This window comes from Pteropus vampyrus, unplaced genomic scaffold (genome assembly GCF_000151845.1).
Source record: "Pteropus vampyrus isolate Shadow unplaced genomic scaffold, Pvam_2.0 Scaffold582, whole genome shotgun sequence".
Taxonomy (NCBI): Eukaryota; Metazoa; Chordata; class Mammalia; order Chiroptera; family Pteropodidae; genus Pteropus; species Pteropus vampyrus.
The window spans coordinates 698,072-705,295 of NW_011889363.1; the positions used below are offsets into that span (position 1 = coordinate 698,072).

The 7,224-nt window shown below is 37.2% G+C and overlaps 1 pseudogene; it reads right to left on the bottom strand.

Annotated features, from left to right (window-relative positions):
* Positions 1-5,353: 5,353 nt before the first annotated feature.
* On the bottom strand, positions 5,354-6,893 carry LOC105308482 (annotated as a pseudogene).
* Between the last annotated feature and the right edge of the window lie 331 nt (positions 6,894-7,224).

Sequence of the window (7,224 nt, forward strand, 5' to 3'; positions counted from 1 at the left end):
TAGGTATACCCTTAATAATACCTATCAAATATTTGTAGATTGAATGGAGAATATTTTCCAGAATAGCATGCCATTGCCCTTCAGCCAAAGACAAATAAGAACACACTTGTTTAACAAGCTGAAAAAAAGTATGTTAGAAAAGAACTATTATAGGATTTGGGCTTTGGATGATGATTTGGGGGAGGGACCAAGAAAGCAGAGATTTGCTCTAGATTTGATGCTGTCAGAAAGCAGGGACAATCTTATGATTGGGTATTTTGTGAGAGGCACAGTGATTTTGATTTTGTCTGTGCTTAAACAAAATTATGATGTGACCACGTTTGGTTCATTTTATCATGGTCTCAGAGTAAATTTATTTGAGTTTTGTAGTCTATGAGACTGTTTATGTCTAATAGAACAAAATGGCCTGGCCATGAATATTTGACCAGCCTATAATTGAGCCTATATTGAGGTCTAGTTGTAAACATCAGTTAAGTTCTGAATGTTAGGGAATGCTTTCTTTTTGAGATGATGAGAGAAGGGGAAGGCCCAAAAGAAAGGTTATATGTATAGGTGCTGATGGAATTCACAATGTGGAGTGAAAGCTAAAAAGAAGGGAATAAAAACGAAAATTAAACCAAATCTTCCATCTTGCTCTGTGACCTTTCAGGTTGATAAGAGTTTTAAATCCTGAAGCTCTACATAGTACTAAAGACATATAATGGCTCAAAGATTTTTTTTTTTTACCAGAAAAGCAAGTAGCACAAATTCTTTGAAGACATAAAACCATAAGGTCTGGAAAATTAAAATACTTAATCCAGCAGCAATATCACTTGTGTAGTGATAAAATAATAGAATTTCCTTTCCGTTGACTCCCTGTTCTGGCCACTCCCTTTCAGAAAAATTGTTGACATCCTTTGTGGGAGTGAGGGTTAGATAACAAATCTGAAAGTATGTAATTTATATTCAGGAAGAAAAAAATAATTTTGAATATTTTCGTAAATTGTTTATGAAGCCCTGCAACTGGAAATCTAAGTCCACAGGGTCATTTGAAAACCATTCCAATATTTACTCAAGAAACTAGTTTTGAGCAATTAGTACAAGTTAGGTACTATGCTAGATGTAGTAGTTACAGGTCTCAATAATCTGTGATCAACTTTTAGGGTACTTTTTCTTTAGAAATAATTTCAAACTTAGAGAAAAGTTGCAACAATAGTTTACTCTTAATATAGATTCACCAATTGTTTTTCTTAACCACTTGTGTTAGAGAAATTGTGCCCAGCTCCTCCTAAACACTTTAGTGGTGTGTGTTTTCTAAAATCAAGGATATTCTCCTACCTACCATGCAATTATCTAAATCAAGAAATTTAACATTGATATGAATACTGTTACCCACTATATTGTTTACATTAAAATTTTACAAGTTATCTCAATGTCCTTTATTTTAATTCTCCTGTACAGGTCCAATCCAGGATCATGCATTTAGTTGTAATGTTTTTTAGTCTTCTTTAACCTGGGATAATTCCTCAGTCTTTTTCTGCCTTTCTTCACCTTCACACTTTTGAGAATTATAGGCCAGTTATTTTGCAGAATGCCTCTTAATTTTAATGATATTTTCTCATTATTAGATTCAGGGTACAAATTTTTAGCAGGAATATGTACTTGATTTTAAATCTCAGAATAGCTGCCTCTACCCACGTCCCTAATTTTGACCTGGCACCTTGCACAGTTAGGGGAACTTTGAGGTCTCCTGGTGAAATCTAAACTTTGTTTCCTCTTATGGTCCCTAATTTAGCTATCAGAATTGCTAAAATCCTGAGGAGGATGGGTGCTTCTTGGGGGGGGGGATGTTACTCAGCTGAAACTTTACATTAATTCAAAATTCTTTCCTAATGTGTGCCTCTCCCACTCCCCCATGGCTAGTGCTTGATTCATTATTATTGTGAATAATAAATTCATCATCAAGGTGGACAAATGACTTATGGAGATAATGTGGCAGGAATGAAGTAAAACCATTTCCCTCTTCTAAATAAGCAGCATTTTAAACCCAACCTTCTGAGACTATACATCTTTATGGAGGAGAGTCAACTACATAGTCTCAGAAGCAAGAGCTTTAAACAGGTGTTACAGTAAAGAAGTTCAAGGTTTCATTGATACCTGGAGTTTTGACTGTCCTATTCAGTCCCTGCTCCCTCATGCTGACATATCCAAGGCTACCATGAAGTAGTAGGAGGAAGATGTGTGGGTGAAAAGAGTGAGAGAAGATTCCCAAGAATTGGAAACTATGCAAAAAGTAGTAGCTGACATTTAATTAGTTTCTGCTCTGAAATGACGTTGTTGTGTGGCTTGTCCTTCCTGAAAGGTTAAAATGTGGTCATGCCTGCTTTTAGCAGTGTGGTAATTAAAACGATTAATCCCAGGTCCTAAATAAGGTGGTTCCACTTATTCAGCTAAAGAGTGGTCCTTCATTTTCTTCTTCCTCTCCTACTCACTGAATATCACATCCAAAAAATGAGCAAATTCCTACATTTCATCTGCATGCATAGGGCCTATTTAGAGGGAAGAATGATCATTAAGGAAGATTCTAGGATCTAAAGTTATCCATTTTCCTGAAACCAAGAAACAATCTTATTTTGAGATGTTACTATCTTAGCTCTCTATTAAGCTCTTCTGGGATACAAAGCTAGTTGATAAAAACAACTAACATTTACTGCTCATTCAGCATTGAAGGCCATAACTTAGGGATTTTACATGGCTTATCCCATTTCATCCTTCCTAAACTCTGAGTTGGATAGTATTATGATCATACCAGTTTTTCAGATGAAGAAGCTGAGACAAAGAAAGGTGAAGAGACTGGACCAAGATGAGTTAGAGGAAGGATTTCAACACAGGAAGTGTAGCTCAGAGCCCATTGCTCAACCATTGTGTTAACTCCCTTCCAGATTCCAACTTGCCTACAGTGGGTACCATAAGACAACTAAAAGAAGATGAATCCATGTCAGATAACTAAGTTGGGTTAGTCAGGAAAGATTTCACAGAAGACAGATTAGAACTGGGCTGAAAAGTGGACTGAGTTTGATTTGGTGAAGAGGAATACGAAGAGCCTTCTAGGTAAGAGAAACCACATGAAAACTGAAAGTACTAGGACAGCAACCTGAACACTTTGGCTTTGGCAGAGAGCTCCTCCTGTCTCTTACAGGAGACCTCTAACTCTTAGGTTTCACACTTCTATAAAAGAGAAAAAACTTCTACTCTAATTCTTAAAAGGGGCGTATTGGAGTGAATGTGGATAATTCTGAGAGTCTGCTGTCTACTGGTGCACATTATCGATAGTACAGAGTCACTGCAATGACAAGGCAATGGGGCCTGCCATGCCCTCCCCACTTCCCTTGAACCACCAGCATTGCCCTAGGTTCCAGTCTCCAGTAGGTTAGCAGATGAGGCTGAGCCTATCTCTTGCCAGCCCATCCTGGTTTGCTCTCTCTGTTGTAGCTTCTCTTCCTGGAACTGGGAGGTTGAGTTTAATTCAGAATGTGGCAATAGGAAACCCTAACACATTCTCCAATTTGGTTTTACCATCAATAAAGCTATCTTGATTTCCATCTGGCTTCTTGTGTCTTTCCTAATTGATCTGAACTTGGATGAAAGGAAAGATTAGATATTTTCCTCTAAACTTTCGATAATAAGGAAGTAGTAGAAAATTTAATTTAAAAGGTAGATTAGACATGCTATACCAAGGAGAGCCTTGAAGGTTGGTAGAAGTAATTTAGTTATAAACTCCAGAAATTATAACTCTCTGTGCAAGTGTGCGCGCGCACGCGCGCGCGCATACCCACCCACCCACCCACACACACACACACAGTGGTTAGCCATAGAGGAAATCACTGTGGGACTTGTTTCCAAATTAATCTCTAGAATTTTAATGTCATAAAATCCCCATTCCCCACAAATTTTCAAGAAACCCTGTCATTTTCAAAAGCCAAACTAACATTTTATCCATATGACTTTGAATCATTTACTGTCTGCTCAGCAAGTTGCTGTTTTTCAGGAATTATTTGATGACTAAAAATTTCATCTTATTTGGGAGACTTTAACAAAGCTTTCTCCTACAGTGCCATTCTTGACATTAAAAGTAATTGTTCGACAAATGTCATTATTTGGAAACAAATGTTTGCATCTTTCTTCCCAAATAATCTACCTCAAATTATAATCTTTTAATTGATCTCAAAGTATTAGATATTCTTTCTCATTGACGTATGTGTTTATATTTGAGTGCTAATTTGAAAATAATTTTAAGTATATATTTGAAGTACAGAAATCCAAGTTTTAATCCAAATCTGAAAACTGTTAACTGCTTCCTTATATCTGTTACTGCCAACTACCATAAAATGGGAAAACTCCTTCCTTTAGGGATAACTTTTCCAGTATATTCTTTTTTTTTAAATTATCTAAAGGCTTTGCATGAAACAGGAAGATAAGTTTCTCTCCTTAACTGAGCAAAAATGTTGCCCCAGTCTCTGTAAAATATTCTTCCTATGCCTGACCCTTATAGGATAAAAGAAATGATAGCATGCCTTTTGTCTTCCTGCTTCAGGAAGGAAAGTTGCTGTAGGAAGAATTAATTTTTTTCCACTTTTGTAGTTTGAGAACAAAATTATAACTCCAGATTTTCAAAGTGCAAGGAAAATAATACACAATTACTAGATTGCTATCTGAGGAACACAAATGTATAAATTTAGTAGAAAGCAACTTACCAGAAAAATGAAACACATTTTTAAAAGAAAGCTACATTTTACTGTTTCTCCCTTTGGCTTCTGGAATTTAACCCCTATCTGACCCACCTCCATTCTAATCACTTTGGCTCTTATTGCTTCCTTAGAGCTATCTTTTCTCTAAAATAAACTGCAGATCCATTTTTAATCTGCATTTTTAAAGTTGACTTGATCTTTTTATACACAACTTTGTCCCAGAAAGGGTTTAAAGTGGCTTAGAAGAATTTATAAAACACACCAAGAAATTAGAAACAGAAGAACCAGGAATGAAGCTTATACAAAAACACTTATACAATTCTACTCATTTATTCTGGATGGACCAAAAATCTGGCTCTAAGCTTTCTAGCAGACAGTCAGAAAAGGAAAGTTAGTTATATCATTTACAGTCTCCATAAAACAAAACAAACCAATTACCCAAGTGTAGCGATGTTATTCCAAATATTAAGACCAGAAAGAAATTTCTCTTGAGAAGCTTCATAAAGAGGTCAGTGTATGATGTAATAATCAGTGTTCTCAGTAGCAACCTAATGGGGGACACAAAAATGAATTTCACAGGGTTCTTTCTTTTTGTATTCAATATGAGCAAAAAGCATCACACCAACTTGGAGATCAGGAAAAGCAATTTAATCATAAGTTTGGGGGTTGAGGTGGGGATACAAGATATTAGTCAAGGTGCTCAGCTCCCTGCTCTGCTAGGCAAAACCAAAGATAAATTTTAGAACAATAGAGTTTAATCCAGTACCTAGAAAGCCTTCAGAGAATTTATGAAACCACTAAAATTGAATGCAATATTTTATGAATAGGTATTTTTTTTTTCTTGACAGAGAAAACAGTTTATCAGATCCTCAACATACATAGGCAATTCACAAAAGTTAGAAACAACATCCTTAGAAAACCTGTAAAATTAAGCAGATTACAAAACATTCATGCTATTCTGTATACTTCCACTCCCACCTCACCCCCAGCCTGGCTTTTTTCCCTTCTGCAAAAAGAATCTTTTTTGTTTCCATTTGGTCTCAGCTTGGATGAGAGTTTCTATTCAAGATGGTTAAAAAGTTGCCTGTTGGCTAGTGAAAGAGGCTTAGACAGAAATCTCCACGACAGGGGAATACAGAGGGGTCCCTCAAAGGCTGCTGGGCGTCCCTCAAAGGCTGCTGGGCTCCAGAGGCTCCTAGTCATGTTTGTGGGTGAGCTGATTGAAGAGATACTCGCCCAGCCTGGCTTGGGGGCCGGTCAGCCTGCGTAGGTTGGTCAGATGGTCGCCCATTTTCTTGAGGAGTTTCACCTCATTCTCTAGGAAGTGGCTCTCCAGAAAGTCACAGAGCTGGTGGTCTGAGTTGGCAGAACCCAGGGCATGCAGATCCAAAAGGGCTTGGTTCAGGATCTTCTCCAGGACCATGGCGGCTTCCATGGCATCCACACTGCCACTCCACTCATTTTGGGACTGCTCCTTCCTATCCTGGATAAGGACACCACTGCTAGACTGGTTTTGCATCTTCAAGAGAAGCTTGGCGCCCTCACGCTTCTCCTCAGCCAACTCACAGAAGAACCGGCCCATACTTTTCAGGGCCATATCACTGCTTTCAAAATAGAAGTTCAGAGAGAGGTAGGTGTAGCAGGCATGCAGATGCAGGTCGACCAAGTGGTTGACAGAGGCCTCCATCTTGGCAGAATAATTCTGGAGGATCTCGGTGCTCATGGTTAGTCAGCAATGAGGAGCTAACCAGAAACTATGGTGCTGGCTGCTTCCAGAAGCAGGGGATAGCTTAGAAGATGGTACCAGAAGTTATGATAGAAGGGGAGGAGTTAGAGGGTGGTGGAAGGCAGGCCCCAGTAGGTGCAGAGTAGGCAGGAGTGGGAGTGCCCCATCTATTCCATCCAAACACTTGAAGTAAAAAGTAGGTCTTGGGGCGAGGGAGGGGGAGAGCTGCAGGGCACACTGTCTCTCAGTCTAGCTCTTGACAAGAGTTTAATTCTAATTTCTTTCTTATTAGAAAGGTGTCTTTATACGTCATTTTGCCTCATTTTTTTTTTTTAACCATAATGCCAAGATGAGGCAAAAATGTCCAAGGTTAAGAACATCAAAAGTGTTGATAGTGAAACTTCTCCAATTTTCATTTGTGATTTAAAACTCCTGTTTCTCATTTTAGAAACTATACATATATATATGTATGTATACATATATATGTATACATACATATATATGTATATATATATACACATATATATGTATATATATACATATACATACATATATATGTTTCTCATTTTAGAAACTATACATATATATATGTATATATGTATATACATATATATATATATGTATATACATATATATATGTATATATATATGTGTGTGTGTGTGTGTGTAGTGTGTATATATATATATATATATATATATATATATATATATATATATATATATTCCTCTGCTCCCAATCCCTCATTAAGAGAGTGACTATTATTAGTTCCA